The sequence below is a fragment of the Lepisosteus platostomus genome, chromosome 22 (genome assembly GCF_059453375.1).
Source record: "Lepisosteus platostomus isolate fLepPlt1 chromosome 22, fLepPlt1.hap1, whole genome shotgun sequence".
NCBI classification, from domain to species: domain Eukaryota; kingdom Metazoa; phylum Chordata; class Actinopteri; order Semionotiformes; family Lepisosteidae; genus Lepisosteus; species Lepisosteus platostomus.
In genome coordinates, this window is record NC_142632.1 from 2,359,276 (window position 1) to 2,375,925 (window position 16,650).

Consider the following 16,650-nt stretch of genomic DNA (forward strand, 5'->3'; position numbering starts at 1 on the left):
GACTTTTTATTTGGTGTTAGAAACACTCTTACTGTGCATGACGTGCAACAAATGTAGCCACAGAAATTGCATCACGCTTTCATGTATGCTATTGCAGACACCAACGTTGCCTAGATAGAAAACCGAAATAGCCGTGGGTTTGCTTGCTGGTCTGAAGGATCTCTCTTCGAATCTCTATCATTTGTCAATGGAAGTAAAAGGCGCTGCAATCTGATACGTTCAGAATCAAACCCGCAGCTGTTGTTCGACTTTATTTCTTGACTAATTACAACTGAGTGTCGCATGAGCAGTTACATAAACTTGTCTGGTATATTTGAACACAAATGCCGTTCTTCAATTAAAACTAACAGTACATTGTCAGGGACATTCAGTTCTATACAAACACGAGACAGACAAGAGAATATTTCTACCGTTCATGTGGACTACGTGTTGACTTACTGATCGGAATAATTGAAAGGTTCGGGCTCATAGCCGATGGAGTGCGTGCTAATTAGAACAGCAACGCTGAGCTCTCAGCACCGTATTGAGCCCAGGTGTTTTTCTAAAGCTGTCAGGTGCAGTTCATTTACATGAAGGAAATATCTTACTGGGTACGATTACAATGCAGTAAGTAGCACAGACTACTTAGGGAGTAGCCCGATGCGTTTAAAAACGACCCGAGCCAGGCAGGAGTCGAACCTGCAATCTCCTGATCCGTAGTCAGACGCGTTATCCATTGGGCCACTGGCCCTGGTCTGACACTGCAGGACTGTAACCCAGTGAGATCAGCACTGCAACTAGTAAAATATTACCCCCGGTCCATTCTTTTCCAAAAGTGAGAAACACCTGTTTTCTACATTTTGTCTGTTTTAAAACCATATCTCTTTAAACCAAACCAAGAGTTTGTCTTTTGCACTGATATTCTGATTCATTTCGATTTCAAAGAAAAAAAAAACATTATCTTCCAAAGCATCATAAAATTGTCCATTCTTCCAGACTCTACTTCTCTCTTGTAGTAGTACAGCAGACCTTTCCAGGTGAGCAGATCACAGAGTCCGAAATATGCTTCCTCCATCAAGCAAAGTACCTGAACATGACTCTGTCTTCATAAAAGCGCCCCTGTAATAAAGAAATTAAATCCGAAATCAAGAGGGCAGTTGCCTACTGAAGTTCAAGAAGTCATCAATTTTAACCTAGCAACACATTAAAGGCTGCATCTATACAAGTACGATTCTAGAAATGCTCACCAGATTACGTTTTAAGAAGGAACTGCGCCTCAGGTTCCGCCGAGATCTTAACTTGGATGGCAGGATTCAGAGTCCGGAGTGCGGACTGATGGCGCACGGAGGGTCCACATACTGTGGATCCCTCAGTTTTCTTCCGCGTGTTTAAACCGCCAGCGTGTGACTCCCCTGTCCCCGTGACCTCATTGCTCTGCTCTCGCCTCTGTGCAGCTGAGCCCGACTCATGGTAAAGTGGAAAACAATATGCCCTCAACGTGGGATTTACTCTGGATCGAGGATAGATGTCACCTTTTTATCGTTGAACAGGATGTATGTGATGTGGCGACTAGGTTCAATTTTGTATCCTTTTAAAAGATTAAGGACTGGGGTGAGCGTGATTTACCACCCTTTCAGCTAAGAACCTGACATGAACACCGTTTAAGCTGCATAGACTCGGTCGTTTAACTCTTCTCCATTAGCAGGGTTAAGGTTAAAGAAAAAAAACATTGCTGACTTCTTTTTTTTTGCCAGCCGCTAGTGCTGATTAGCAATGTTTGTATTTCATGTTTTGCAAGTTGCATCCATTTTAAGAAAAACAAGTCGCGTTAAAGACAGGAAATGAATACTTGCATTTAATTAAGTCTAGCCGTAGGCGGTTGTCTGTAAGGACCAGTTCTGTTCAAGAAGACAGAACAAAGAAGGCACTACTGGGATTCGGACTCAGGATCTCCTGTTTAAGAGACAAGCACTTTAACCAACTAAGCCACGGCGCCCCGGGATAGTTGTCCTTTTGCAGCCACTTGGACACACCACTCAGACACATCTGCATTCGGTGTGTGCTCCGCCTGCTCGCTGAGCAAGTTGCCACCTTTATACAATAGCAACATCGACACCAAGAGAAAGGATGACAAATGGCTTTTATCTGGAACTTTTCATGTCCAAGGAGCTCAATGTGCTTTCTGTGTACAACAGGGCCACTGAACTCCACACTGGCCACTGAACCACAGCAGTGGCTTGCTGGCTTGACATCTCCCAAGGAAAATGTTGAAATCGCATGTGGAACAGGAAAAGGACCCTCGAGTACGAGGGAAAAAAAAGAAAAAGATCATCTGGAGCGCGCCAACCCATGTCTGGACAGCCCAGTTTCGTCGACAAGGTGGCCGAGTGGTTAAGGCGATGGACTATTAATTCATTGTGCTCTACATGCATGGGTTTGAATCCCATCCTCGTCGCTCTCTATGTCTGACACGTGTGCCTGTTCGACGTTAGCCCTCCTTTTGTTTGCTCCAGTACTAGAGCCTTACATTTTCTAGCGGTGGCTGAACATGGTATAGTAGGCTAACGTTGGTATCGAGCAGTGGCAGTAACAGTATTTACGTGCCGCTGCTGCCAAGTGGCTCTGGGTTGAGACCGCGTTTTCACTTACTTGCAGCACAAACGGAGAAAGCGATTTTTGACAGTCTCTCGAGAGACTCCGCTAGGTGTTTAGGGATAGACTTTGTCAGTTCCCAATGGGATGATGGCCTCTCAAATAGTTTGTGATTCCTCTAGACGTTTATACAGTAGAAGCCTGCTTCGTGGCTTAAATCCAAGCTAAGGAAACGAGTTTGAGGTCTGATGCAGAACTGCGAATTCAATGAAGGGGAACACTACAGTACATTGCACTGTATGTGTGAGGAAAGCTGCCCCCTTCTGTTCCTTGTCGACCGAACAGAGGACTGTAAAGGATACCGCCAAGAAACTTTAGGATGCTGGTTGGAATCCAGCTCCAAAGAAGCCCCTTTGGGTGTTATGTCATCAAAAAGTAAGAACAGAGAATCTCCCTTGGATCAAAAGCGCAACAGAACTGTTTTCCGTGGAGCAGGTTTCAGACCCGTAGACCTGTTTTATTTGTAGGGCAGGGCGCATTCCCAAACGCGAATCTCCTGTTTTAGAAATGCTTTGGGCGGCGTGAAGTGAAAATAAGAAGTGGGCTCCAGATGCACATGGAAGCAATCAAGTGTTTCATCCGAGCTGTTTCAAAGACTGCTCAAGAGCTTTCCTTTTACAGAGGCCCAACGATTAATGATGGGGGTGCACCCTTCAATGTGCCTTACGACTCTAGGGAGTGATTGAGACGATTCGTAGCGTGTGTTCATTTCCCTCTATTCCCCATGTTACAGTGGTAAGATGACGTAAATTCCTGCTTCGACACGTAACGGCATTATAATCAAGTGCAGGAGCTGAGGGCTTTTGTTTTGTTTCGTTTTCTATGGCGTTCGTAAGCGCGCAAAACAAAGACAATTCCTGCATCTAACACGAATGTAAATGCTTTTGAAAGTGCAGTGTGGTGCAGCTTGTAAAATCCTTGTCCACATTTGTGGTTTGTTGATGTTTTTTCTGTCTGCCAAAGTTGCATTTTGACATCCGGACGGGGAGACTTTATCATTTGAACGTGAAGCCAGCCTTAAACCCTCTGAGGCGTGTCTGTCTGCCGGCACGTATTTTGTGAAAGGTATTTTTTTTTTAACGGAGAGCGACTTTAAAAAAGTTTCCGCAGCCACCTCGCACTCCGTGTTAGATTATAGGAGGAATGGGGTGGCGGCGAGCTCGCTGTAGTCGTGGCCGAATAGTTAAGGCGATGGACTTGAAATCCATTGGGGACTCCCCGCTCAGGTTCGAATCCTGCCGACTCCGGCGTCTGCCGCACGTCACCTTGTGCCTGTGCGGCAAAGGCGAAGTGCCGCTTCTCCTTTCCTGGTACTATAAAAATGCTACATCGCTTGGTCCTGCTTCCATGGAAAGCAGTTCTTCAGGTGATTCTAGTCTCTTACCAAAGCTGTTAGGTTCCTTTCCGTGGTGAGATGGGTTGTCATGCAACGCTGCCACATAGTGCCGACAGACAAGTGTGTTGCGGGAGAAGAGAAAAGTGTTTGAAGATTTAAGAGTGTCTTAGGTGGAGCCAAAATCAGGTGTCACAAATGCAAGTGGGAAGATTTCCAATGTTTAATATGGTCAAAATAAGCGGAAGTTACCAGCTGGTCCGGCACAGTCTGCCATGCTTTTGTCATATACTGTAAAGTGGTTTCGAACTGGGTGTCGAACTGGAGCCTCACCATTTGCATATGTGAGGCTCCAGTTATACATCGAGTGTCACATTAAATGACAAAAATGAAGAGACTTAAAGCAGCTGGAGAGGTTTTCTTACAACATTTGAGCTGACACAGTTTTGGAAAATGTTTCCTTCACGCTGCACTGAACAACATAGGCAGCCAAGAGTCTCCAAAACAAAACAGAATGGACAGATAGGAGAAAATTCCCACTCGTCCTGAAGTTCCCAAAATCCAGCACTGAGCGTAAACAAAGTGTCTAAGTAGCGTGGGAATGCTAACCCTAACCCTAGCTGGAGTTTGAGCAATCCGGCACTGAGCGTAAGAAGATGAGTCAAAGTAACGTCTAATCGGATTAGTTTCCTTAGAGCTGGTTCAGAGTTTGCTCAAGAGTTTACCTTTCACAGATGAGCAAAGAAGAATGTTGGGGGTGCACGCTTCAAGGCGCCTTACAGCTGTAGGGAGTGATTCGAGACGATTCGTGGCGTGTGCTCGTTCCCATATACCGTACGACCCGGGGTGCAGTGCTAGGATGACGTACAATACCGCTTGGACACGTAACGGCGTTATATGCAAGTGCAGGACGTGAGGGTTTTCGTTTGTTTGTTTTGTTTTGCTCTGCTTTGCTTTGTTTTGCTTTCCATCGCGTTGGTAAGAGCGTAAATAAAAAGGCGATTCCTGCGTCTACCACTAATATAAGAGCTATTTCAAGTGCGACGTGGTGCGGCTTTTCAAATGCTTGTGGGCATTTCTCTGTTGTTGATTCTTTTTTTGTGTGTAACAAAGTGGCATTTTCATGTCCGGACGGGGAGACTTTATCATTCCGACATCAAGCCACCCTTAAGTCCTCTGAGGCGTGTCTGTCTGCAAGGCTTGTATTTTGGAAATGTTTTTTTGAAACGGAGAACGACTTTGAAATAGGCTTCCGCTGGCGCCTCGCGATCCAGGTAAGATTGTAGCAAGAACGCAGCGGCAGTGGGGCTTGCTGTAGTCGTGGCCGAGTGGTTAAGGCGATGGACTAGAAATCCATTGGGGTCTCCTCGCGCAGGTTCCAATCCTGCCGACTACGTTGTCCGCCTCCAGTCGGTGTGTTTCGGCACAATCAAAGAAGCGCGCCTCTTTGCTGTTCCTGGTGGTTCTAAAACGCCCAATCGCTTGTACCCGCTGCCTTGGAAATAAGTTCTTCAGCGTCCGCGAATGGCATTTTGCAGCTGGAAGCAGATGTCGATGCGTTTTGCACAGAGCACCAAAAAAGCGTCTTTTTTGAAGGCCTAGGCACTGAGCATTGGTGGTTCAGTGGTAGAATTCTCGCCTGCCACGCGGGAGGCTCGGGTTCGATTCCTGGCCAATGCAGTGGCTTTTGCAGCGAGCGGCTCCATCACTTGCATCCCCTTGCAACTCGCAACTGAAAACCCACTGAAGCTAAGCAGGTGTGAGCCAGGTCAGTACCCGGATAAGGGTGAGCTACAGGGAAAAACAAAGCTTCCAGCTGGAAGCGGTGTTAATGGTGCCGGCGGGGGGGCGCTCACCCTGAGGTCTGTGCGGGTCCCAATGCCCCAGTATAGTGACGGAGATGCTGTGTTGTAAAAGGGCGCTGTCTTTTGGATGAGATGTAAAAACGAGGTCACAGCGCTCTGTGGTCATTCAAAATGACCACCAAAACCTTTGACAAAAGCTCTTGGTAATTGATGGTCTTCAATAATGCTTCTCCTTTAGGTACATTTTAAATCAGCTGAAAAATGCTGTTTTGCATTCATGTGTTTAAGTAGCCTGTGCTACTTACTGCATTGTAAGAGCGATTGTGAGCGGTTTTGTTTTCTCTCTTTGACCAGCCCAGCTGCGCCCCACCCGAAGGCAGGGAAGCACAAAAATTGTATGGAACTCATTCATGCTCCTCTCCATGGAAATCTTTAGTAAAAGGCAAAAGATTTGTACGAGATGAAGAGAAACCAGAGTGCGTGGCTGGACAGCTGCAGGAGCCCAGGCCGCCTTCAAGTCCTCTGCCCTGCCGGTCGTGGTTGGCAATGCACCTGGCCTTACAAACGAGCCAGTGGGGCCCGTTCAGCTCCGGGCTCATCGCCTGCAGCTCTCGGCTTACCTGGCAGGGGAGATACCTTGATCAGCCTGTAGTTGGAGTAGTTGGATTGTTTTCTTGTTTTCTGGAAGCAGTGTTTGTTTTGCAGTTTGAGATGGCAACCTTTGGATCCCGCAAGAATGCTGTACAATTTGAGCTTTTGGATGACCTCTTCATGGATCGTATGCAGTTCAGCAGAAAAGTGTTACAGAAGGAACTTGGCTTTGAACCTCGGCACTTGGATTTCATCTTCGCTCTCCCAGGTCAGAAAGCATTTGAGGTTGTTTTTGCTACCTATTCTCTGTTTGAACAATGTGTGGATGTGTTTGATGCAAAAAGAGGGAAAGTTCCTGCCCTTGAGAAGATCAACTTGCAGCCTCTGACACAGAGAGAGAGGAAAACGGTGCATGTTGTTATGTTCTCAGAAATGGCAAAGACGGAGGACATTCACACCTGGCTTAAGCAGTACTGCACCGTCCACCATGGAACTGAGGTTAGAGATGTTGACGGTATAAAAACAGGAGCAAGAAAATTTGAGGTTCGCTTGCTACCGGACAATGTAAATGGAGGCTTAAGGCACCTGCCCTCTACAATCCGGCTTGGCGCCTGCAATGGCTATGTTTTTTATGTGGGACAACCAAAGGTGCGTCGGCGCTGTGGTGCTGTGGGACACCTGGCATCGTCCTGCACTGTGAAATGCTGCAAGACCTGTGGCAAACAGGGACATTTAGCCTCTGACTGTTCAATGCTGCCAAAGTGCAATTTATGTGGCTCGGAAGGACACGTTTTTAAGAACTGCCCTCACGCCTATGCCAATAAACTCAAAATGAGAAAGGATGAGGCAGTGCTTGTTTCAGCCAAACCGGCCCAAAAAGCCAAAGCAAACAACAAGTCAAACAAAGAACCCTTGTTGGACAAAGAGTCTCAGCCTCCAGCCAGGATCAGTCCTGCTGTGGCTCCGGGGTCGGTGGAAGAGAAATCCACTACGCTCCCACAACCGCAGACTGCACCAGACAAGCACGAGGGTTTGAAAACCCCAGAGAACAGCGAGGACCCCTCCCCCACTCCTGCTCCTCAGAACGAGGGCCAGTGTGGGGCCCCCACCGGTGGAGCGGGTCCAGCGACGATACCCAGGATTCAGCGGAGCTGCTTTTCTCAGACTCTGCAAGTGCTACAGATGCCCTCCTCTCCTCCATCCAGTCCGTCACGGAGGATCTGCAACAGCTGGTGGGTGAGGGGGAAGAGGAGACTGGTGCATCGGCTGCACCCCTTTCCCCTCAGTGCTCCCGGGAGCTGGACTTGAGGAAAAGAAAAATGACTCTGTTTTCTCCCCGAGCGAGGAGGAAGGAGAGCATGGCGATGGGGACAGCTGGAACCCCTCCACCCCTCCCTCTACCCCCTTCCTTGAAATGGACTCCGTGAACGCTTTTACTGCTGCCACCCTGATGAAGGCTCATTCAGAGGATGGCTGGCAGGAAATTGGTAAGAAGAAAAAGAAAAAGAAGAAGGTAACAGGTGAGACCGAAGAGAAATGTGTTTTGTAAAGACTGGTTCCACTTTCTTATGTAATATGGCTCTAAACATAATTTCTCTTAACACCAGAGGTATCAATGACAGAGTTAAATGCCAGTGTGTCTTTGATTACCTCCAGCAGAGAGAGGGAGATGTGTTGATGTTGCAGGAGTGTGCTTTAGCCTATCAAGAGAGGTATAAAAGCTTTGAAGATAGGTGGGATAAAGGGCCTTCTGTTTGGTCAGGGGACAATAACAACAGAGCCTCTGGCGTGGCCATTCTTTTCAAAGGATGGGCTTTCAAATTGAAAAGTATTCAGAGGGTCATAGATGGCAGGTTGCTGTGTGTGGATGTGGAATGGGGGACCGTTAACCTGCGGCTAATCAATGTGTATTGTCCTACTGACGTGGGAGGAAGGGTGGAGCTACTCAAGGCACTCTCTCCCCTATTGTTAAGTAGCACAGACGTGATAGTGGGAGGGGATTTTAATTGTATCTTAGAGCACACAGACAGGCAGTCTAGCTCTCCGATAAAATTGGATTCCAGCTCACTGGCCCTGCAAAACTTAGTTCAAGACTTTAAACTCTCAGACACATATAGATGTATATATCCCACAACAGCAGGATATACATGGTCAGGGAGGAATAGCAGCTCCAGAATGACTATTGCTTTGTCTCAGAGAGAGTGAAAGTTGTTGGGGTCACTCTTCAGCCTGTCTTCTTCTCAGATCATCAGGCTTTAGGGTGTAGAGTGGAACTCCAGGGCGGGACTGTCTTTGGCCCAGGCCTCTGGAAACTCAACACAAAGCTGCTAGAGAACGAGGGGGTAGTATCCCGCTACAAGGAGAAACTATCACAGTGGCTGTCCTTGCAGTGTCTGTACGGGTCAGTAGGAGAGTGGTGGGAGGAGGTGAAGATGAGGACAAAGGCCTTTTTCATGGCTGAGAGAAGGAAGGCTGCTGCCAGACGGAGAGGAGTGCTAGCCAGGAAACAGAGGCAGCTGCAGCGTCTCTACACAATGCTGCACAGTGGCTTCGATGTGCTCGAGGATATCACCCTTTTAAAAAAGGACATCCGGAGCATAGCCGAAGAAAGTAGTCGAGGAGTGCTGTTAAGAAGCAGAGTGCAGTTCTTGGAAGAAAATAAGAAGTGTACTCGCTTCTTTTTCAGGAAAGTGGTAGGCTCCAAGTCTGTCATGGAAAGTGTAGTTGATGAGGAGGGACGAGAGAGAACAGAGCCGAGTGCTATCCTCTCCTGCACCGAGGCCTTCTACTCAAGACTGTACAGCTCTACAGAGTTAAAGGATGAAGAAATTCATTTTTTTACCTCAAAGCTAGAAAACGTTTTGAGTGAAGAAGATAGGGAAGTACTTGAGAGGGATTTGACAGTAGAAGAGCTGAGACAGGCTATGGAGAGCTTACAGAAGGGGAAAACTCCGGGTGCTGACGGGCTCCCTAAAGAATTTTATTGCACCTTTGGGATCTGCTTCAGGATCCGCTACTGCTCCTATTCGAGGAAAGCTATAAGACAGAATTTCTGCCTGACTCCTTAAGAGAAGGCACTATCTCTCTCTTGTTTAAGAAAGGAGCAAAGAATGACATAAAGAACTGGAGACCCCTCAGCCTCTTAGGCGTGGACACTAAGATCCTGCGCCTACAAAATGTAGTGGCCTCACTGGTAGGGAAAGAACAGACTTGTGGGATAGCAGGACGCCTGATGAGCGACAACCTGGCCTTGTTGAGGGATGTCTGTCTGTACTCAGAGGATCGCTCCCTCCCTCTGTGCATTTTAGGTGTAGACCTAGAAAAAGCCTTTGACCGCCTAAACCGGCAGTACTTAACATCGGTACTTGAGCACATGAAGTTTGGCCCCATCATGAGAAAGTGGATTAACCTGCTGTACACAGGTAGCAACAGCAGAGTAATGGTTAATGGCAATAGATCACGCCCCTTTGAAGTCTGTTCAGGGGTGAGGCAGGGCTGCCCATTATCCCCCTTGTTATTCGTTTTGGCTATGGAGCCCTTAGCCTGTGCCTTGCGCCAGGATCAGGCCATTAATGGGATACCAGTGCCTGGAAGTGGGGGAGGAGAGGTAAAGACATCTCTATACATGGATGACGTCACCCTGCTCCTCTCTGACAATGCCTCAATTAGCAGAGCTCTGCAGTGCTGTGATCGTTTCTCTTTGGCTTCCTCCGCAAAAATTAACAAATCTAAGAGTGAGATTTTTTATCAGAACTGGAGGGAGCCAATAGAAGGACATGATCTCAGGCTGCAAGAGAAGAGAATTAAGGTCCTGGGGGTGTATTTTGGAGAAGAGATGGGAACAGTAAATTGGCAGAACAAATTGCCAATCTTAAACAAAAAACTGATGCAATGGAAGGACCGAGACCTCACCATGACAGGGAAGGTGCTGGTCATCAAAGCCCGAGCTCTTGCCTGTCTTGAATTTTCTGGCTTCTACCTTCCCAATCCCACACCGTGTTGCGGCGGTGCTGAGGAGATTGATGTTTCAATTTCTATGGGGTGGGAAGCAGGAAAGACTCAGAAGGGAAATAATGTACAGGCCGCTACCCTCAGGGGGGAAGTCTGTCCCAGATATTGCTACGAAGCTGCTGTGCATTTTCCTGGCCTCTGTGCTGAGAGGCTTTGCAACAGCACCTGCAGCGCGTACCTGGACTTATTTTTCCAGGCTCTGGGTAGGTAGGGAGGTGTTCAGAGTGTGGGGTGTCAGACCCAAGCTGGACGTCCCACTCTCTGACACATGCCCTGCAATTTATGGGACAGTTAAAAGTTTTCTAAGATCTCACCCAATTGGCCATATTCCCCTCCGAGATGTCAGCGTCCAAAAACTGGAAGATTTCGTTGCACCCCAGAATAATAGGCAGACCCCTGTGGGCATTTTAACATCAGCCCAAACAAGGAAGGTGTGGAAACACACATCCTCTAAGTTTCTGTGCAACATTCACAGAGATTTAGCCTGGAGTGTCGTCCACCAGTGCTTACCGGTACGAACTTTCTTGTACCGTAGGGGCCTCACCCCCAGCCCTCGTTGCGTTAGGGTGGGCTGCGGCGAGGAGGAGACTGTGACCCATCTCCTGTGGTCCTGTTTTTTTGCTAAGGCCTTCTGGGCACAGTTTGAAGATTGGTTGCAGGCTCTCTCGCCCCAATTTACCCTGACCGCTGCTTTCGTCATATACGGCATCTCTCCTGTCAAACTTCCTCCTGACGTGTTTGACAGGATCTGGGCCGTGGTGAACAGTGGGAAAGACGCCCTGTGGAGAGTGAGGAACATGGGGCTGTTCAAAGGCATCGAGGTCCCAGTCAAGGCAGCAGGTAGCCTGGCCCTGTTCATCACCCGAGAGAACTATTACCTCAGAGATCTGTGGAGAGAAGGGAGGGAGGAAGCAGAAAATCTGTGGGAAATAGAGAGCATAGGTCAATATCTCAAGAGACTGTGAAAAACATTATCATGTTTAAGTAAAGAATGTGATTTGCACCAGAAAAAAATAAATTGTTACTATGTAACTGTTACCGTGTCAAAATGTAATGAGATGTGATCATATATACTGTTTTAAGTATGTATATTAATGTAAAGCTTTCTGATTTGTGATGTCCTGTATTTTATTGTGAAAAGAAAATAAAGTTCTTAAAAATCGAAAAATCGAAATCGGTTCACCCAGGGCGAGGCTCGGCCATTGCACTCCGGCTGTGCTGACCCCTGCGAATTCCCCAAATGAGGGAATCTCGACTGCATAATTTCTGGTAGTGGGGGACTGCGTTCGCGCTCTCCCCTGATGTGCTTGGTCCAAAATCAGATACGGGAGGGTTAGGACACCACGAGCTGCGTGGCTGCGGAAGGATCCCGGTTCGACAGGAGTGGACGCCGCTGCTGGTTCTCGCTGGCTTTTAGTTAGGGGTCCGGAGAAGCATCTCAAGCTAGTTCCACTACTCCTTCCGGACGTTCATTCCCTTTTCAAAGTCAGTCGTTTTGCTGTAGTCTGCGTTCTTTAGGCTGATTATCGAGGTTAGCCTTTATTTGGTCATGGGGGGCCTCGGTACTGTATGCTGAGTCTAAAGACAGTTTCACCCGTTTTCTGATTGCTTGGTTCTGTACCAGTGCAGACATGTCAAACAGTGAATGGCTGTACCTCTATTGTATCCGTGGTCAATGAATGAAATCGGTAACAAATGAATATATGTCTAGTTATACGAAAAACGAGTGGTTTATCGACTCATCTTCATTTGCAGATTTAGAGGCAGCTTCGATATTCGTTTTACAGACGGGTTTTTTTTCTTTGAATATGGGTCACACACATGCCACAGCAACAAAACGTCTCTAGAGATGAGGCTATAGATCACCTTTCCATCCTGCAGGTTTTCCTCCCAAAGCCTACGGCACCAACGGCGACCCCTGCTGGCCAGGAGAGCAAAGGCTTACAGCACCTGGTATTCCCAGGCGGTCTCCCATCCAAGTACTAACCAGGCCCAACCCTGCTTAGCTTCCAAGATCAGACGAGATCAGGCATGTTCAGGGTGGTGTGGCCGTAAGCGAAAGCCCCGGCGCCTGACTCGCTACTTGAAGCTGTGTGTGGCGGGGGCTCCGTGCCCCCCGAGCGGGACTGAAGGATCGTTCGTGTGCAACTCTTTGGAAAGGAGCTGCTTTCCAAATCGCATTGCGTGCCTGGATGTTGGCGAATGCGCTCCCTTGTGTTGGCTCGTCCCGCACTGGAGGAGGACAAACAATCTGCACGGAGGAGCACCAGGCAAGTCTTCACCAGACAAAAACCTCCAGTGCACAGCACTCTGGAAACATTTCGGGGCTGTCGCGTGTTTATTTCAGCACGTAAAGCGCACCGGTCCAACACGTCGGCCGGGCGCGCGGCGCCTCCGCCCTCTTGTGGCCTTGCGGCGTCAGAGCAAGAGGCTCCTTCTCGCTGCCCTTCCGCTGTGTTGCAGGGCCCCGAGAGGGAACCCGGAGCGCGCAATTTGTGGGGGGCGGGGGACCGCGTTTGCGCTCTGCCCCCGGTCTCTTGCGCGAGTACTAAATCTCACGGACAGGGGGGCCTCGTCATTGATTGTTACAGGTGAGACAGGGATTAGGAGGAGACCCCGACTGATGGGTAAAGGGGAGCACTAACACCAGAGGGACACCCCCGGCGTCTCTTTTTGAGAGACGCCCTGGGGTTTCCTAATGGCCAAGGAGGGTCGGGACCTCGGTTTGACGCCTCCCCCGAAGGACGGCGCCTGTTTGTGCAGCAGAGTGTCGCCATCAGGAGGCTGGGGCGTAAGAGAGCCACACAGCCCGCAGGGTGAGCGCTCCCTGCTGGTCCCAGTCACATCTCTTGCAGGAGCAGCAGCAACCGGAGCTTTTCCGGGGGGGAATCTCCCATCCGGGTGCCGGCCAGGCTCACACCTTCACTGTGGCTGTGGAGGTGTGGTTTGTAAGGGCCCAAACTAGGGTTAGGGTTAGGGTTGGAAAACAACCTGGATTTTTTTAAATGCCTTTACTGTGCTCTAGGATGCATTTGAAATGCAGGAAAAGTGTTGGTTTGTTGTTTCCTTGATTACGAATTTTTACCAATTTTGCAGTTTTTTCTACTCCATATACTGTACATATCAAAATGATGGTCAAGATTGGAGATTGTGATAATACACTTTCTAAATGCTAAACTCTCTTAATTATTGCATGTCAAAAGCAAATTAAAAGGATAGTTTTAGCCAGACATTGGTGGTAATTGCAATCCTTACCTTTTTAACCTAGGAAACTGAAGAAAGATGTGAAGACGGGGGTTTGAATTTAATCTTTTCTGTAGGGGGTTTAGACTTCCAAGTCACAAGCAGGGGTTTATGGCAGGAAAGGGGGTTAACTGATAAGGATTGCAGATGCCAGCTAGGAACCCCCCTGGGTGTAATGTTAAACTGACCATTTGCCCAGAACATCGTAAACTGGCCAAATACCATGAACCCCCCTCTTTACCATCGGACCGAGTGACGTCAGAAACGGAGAAGAAAACTGTATATAACCCAAAAGTTTGTAACAGTACGGCGAACAATACTTCGGTTTTGTTGTTTCTTGCGAGAAACAAGACTTCGGCTTTATTGTTCCTTGCATGCAATAAACTCATCTGTTTTACTTCATCTCGGGATCAAGAACCTTGTTTCTTCTGTTACAACAAATTTGGCGTAGTCGGCAGGATGCTCCAGAAGGCGCAGAACTTCCCATCAGCAGGAGAGACGGTCAGCGCGCACATAACTAAGAGGTAAGGACTCCTCTTTTATTTAAAAGTCCCGACTCTCTCTAACCGATTGGGAAATCTCTGCTCCCTGCGAGAATCGCCCGAGATGACGGAGTAAACGTGAGTTTCTGAATTCCTCTGGCCCGGGGAAGGCACCGGTGTATGTAATGGGTTGTTTGCTGTAAGCCCAGAATTTGGTCTGGCAGGGGTTCCGCGGTATTGTGTACAGGCGTTCGAAGCTGGTGTATGCCTTAATTGCGCGTGGAGTTTTGAACGGGTTTTGGACCCTTACCGTGAAGTCAGGACTGGTGTGGGTCTTAATTGCACCCGGAGTTCTGAAGGTCAGAACTGGTTTGGGTCTTAATTGCACCCGGAGTTCTGATGCTCTGAATCGGTGTGGGCCTTAATTGCGCCCGGGGTTCTAGAGCAAGTGGTGCATTAAATGCACGTAGTTCAGGACTGGTGTGGGTCTTAGTTGCACCCGGAGTTCTGAAGGTCAGAACTGGTGTGGGTCTTAATTGCACCCGGAGTTCTGTGGCTCGGGATCGGTGTGGGCCTTAATTGCGCCCGGGGTTCTGGAGCTGAGTGGTGCATTAAATGCACGTATAATCCAGGATTGGTGTGGGCTTTAATTACGCCCGGGGTCCTGAGATTAGCTACGCCTTGATCGTGCACAGATTGGCGTGGCGTGTTTTTTTTTGTTTTAAAGGAAACAGGAGTAGAAGAGATATATGTATGTATGTTTTTGGTGTTTTCCTTGTTTGTGAAATACATATACACACGCACGACACTAACATAAACACACCTCATAATAAAAGAGCAAAGCATTAAGTAGCAGGATTTAAAGGACGTTGAGACCCGAGAATCGCCCTGATTGAGCTCAGTGCGTAAGTCCACCCCGGGGCAAAAGCAGCGATGCTGGCGTTCTGGGGATGGTGAATTACTGATCAAGAAAGGGGGTTTTCGAGGTCTCGTTTCTTACCTGTGAACAGTGCGGTGTAAGTCCTCTCTAAAGTCTCGGAGAGGCATTTAGATCTGGAGGTAACAGATGCCCTTAGCTGAATGAGTGCAGGAATGCACAGGTTTTTCCAAGTGAAAACATCCCCCTACTGAATGAGCTGTTACCTCACACGCGACAAAAGTAAATCTTAAAGAGACCGAACATGTGCGCTAACTGATGGTTTGAGAAAGTGGTGGAAGGGTCCGTTTAAATATCGGAAAAGTGTGGGTTGACGGAAAAGAAGGAGAAAAATATGGAAAAAGCTGAGTTTGTCAGAGGGAATTTGGGGCGAAGACGCCTGTAAAGAAAGCATATGAGTATTGATTGGCAAAAGCACAAGCATGTAGCTCCCACCCTGGTGCACAGCCGGCACCAGTAGTGGCAGATACATGACGAAAAAAAAAAAAAGAAATTGGGATGTGACTTAAAAGTGTGTTTACGGGGAAAATAAAAACCCGGAAGAAAATATACTTTACTCGCTACGAAAGAGTATAGGAAAAAAAAAGCTAAAAGAGGCAGTACAGGAGAATGAGAAACGAATTAGGAATTAACTCCTGGTCACGCTGCACTGGTTAATGTGCTGCAGCCAGCGACTAAGTTATATCTTGCTCTCCCACAGGGGAACAAACAGGCAGGAAACGAAAATAATTGGGATCAATTCCCTCAGTGGCCATATGGAGAAGGGGGGTCTGATTGGGATAACACTTGGTATGAGTGTGATAAAGACGGATCAGGGTCTCCCCTGTTAGAGGGAGGGCGCCCGCAGATCTGTACTCTCACTCGAAGTGGGAAAGGACTTGATGTAGCAGGGGCTGGCGCCGTTGATGACAGCGCCACTCTAACACTGTCTCGCACCCCGTCGAGGGGGGTCTGCAATCGCACCTACCTTCCCTGATTTCCCCCATACGATCAAATCCAAAACCGTAAGATATTGACCGGTGGGCTAAAGTACCGCACCCGAAATTAGAAATGCAGCGAACCTGGAGTGCGCTTCAGGAATTAAAATGATTCATGTAGAAGTAAAACAAGAATACAGCACATTGTATTACGAAGAGAAAAATATATTCTCGATGTGTATGTGTGTTTTATGAATTTGTGTGCCGGCATGTATGTGTGTAACTGTGAGTTTTGGTCTACTAAATGACGGTGTGAGTGTGTTTAGCCAGCGGGACTGGCTAGAGACGTAACTAAAGAGACTTGACGAAAATCAACTTAAGGAGATTGGAAAATATAAGAGCGTCTAAAACGTATAAGTACAGTACAGGTGGACGTAAAAGTAGTTAAACAGTTTTTGTATTATTATAAATTATTATAAATTGTAATTTATACAATTAGTTGCAATAGTGGAAACAATTTGGTTTTATTCGAATGTCTCGAAACCAGACATGCTGAAACGCTGTAGGTTTAGAATCGAGACTGGGGAGAATAACGTCTTGTGAGAAAATCTGTTTACCTAACGATTAGATCCTGTAAATCCCTTGTAGCCTCCCTAAGTCTGTCCCAGTCCAGTGGATAAAAATGTACTGTTAATTGAGT

General features: G+C 47.7%; 7 non-coding genes across 7 annotated transcripts; 4 read left to right on the plus strand and 3 right to left on the minus strand.

Annotated features, from left to right (window-relative positions):
• Positions 1-657: 657 nt before the first annotated feature.
• trnar-acg (transfer RNA arginine (anticodon ACG)) lies at positions 658-730 on the minus strand. The gene has a single exon. It is a non-coding gene; the product is annotated as a tRNA-Arg (tRNA).
• Positions 731-2,352: 1,622 nt separating this feature from the next.
• Positions 2,353-2,434, plus strand: trnan-auu (transfer RNA asparagine (anticodon AUU)). The gene has a single exon. It is a non-coding gene; the product is annotated as a tRNA-Asn (tRNA).
• A 1,362-nt stretch (positions 2,435-3,796) lies between these two features.
• On the plus strand, positions 3,797-3,878 carry trnas-uga (transfer RNA serine (anticodon UGA)). Its single transcript has one exon. It is a non-coding gene; the product is annotated as a tRNA-Ser (tRNA).
• A 1,695-nt stretch (positions 3,879-5,573) lies between these two features.
• Positions 5,574-5,644, plus strand: trnag-gcc (transfer RNA glycine (anticodon GCC)). The gene has a single exon. It is a non-coding gene; the product is annotated as a tRNA-Gly (tRNA).
• A 488-nt stretch (positions 5,645-6,132) lies between these two features.
• LOC148643037 (U5 spliceosomal RNA) lies at positions 6,133-6,249 on the minus strand. Its single transcript, XR_015929275.1, has one exon. It is a non-coding gene; the product is annotated as a U5 spliceosomal RNA (small nuclear RNA).
• A 5,263-nt stretch (positions 6,250-11,512) lies between these two features.
• Positions 11,513-11,672, plus strand: LOC148643038 (U1 spliceosomal RNA). The gene has a single exon (XR_015929134.1). It is a non-coding gene; the product is annotated as a U1 spliceosomal RNA (small nuclear RNA).
• Positions 11,673-12,309: 637 nt separating this feature from the next.
• LOC148643039 (5S ribosomal RNA) lies at positions 12,310-12,428 on the minus strand. The gene has a single exon (XR_015929191.1). It is a non-coding gene; the product is annotated as a 5S ribosomal RNA (ribosomal RNA).
• Between the last annotated feature and the right edge of the window lie 4,222 nt (positions 12,429-16,650).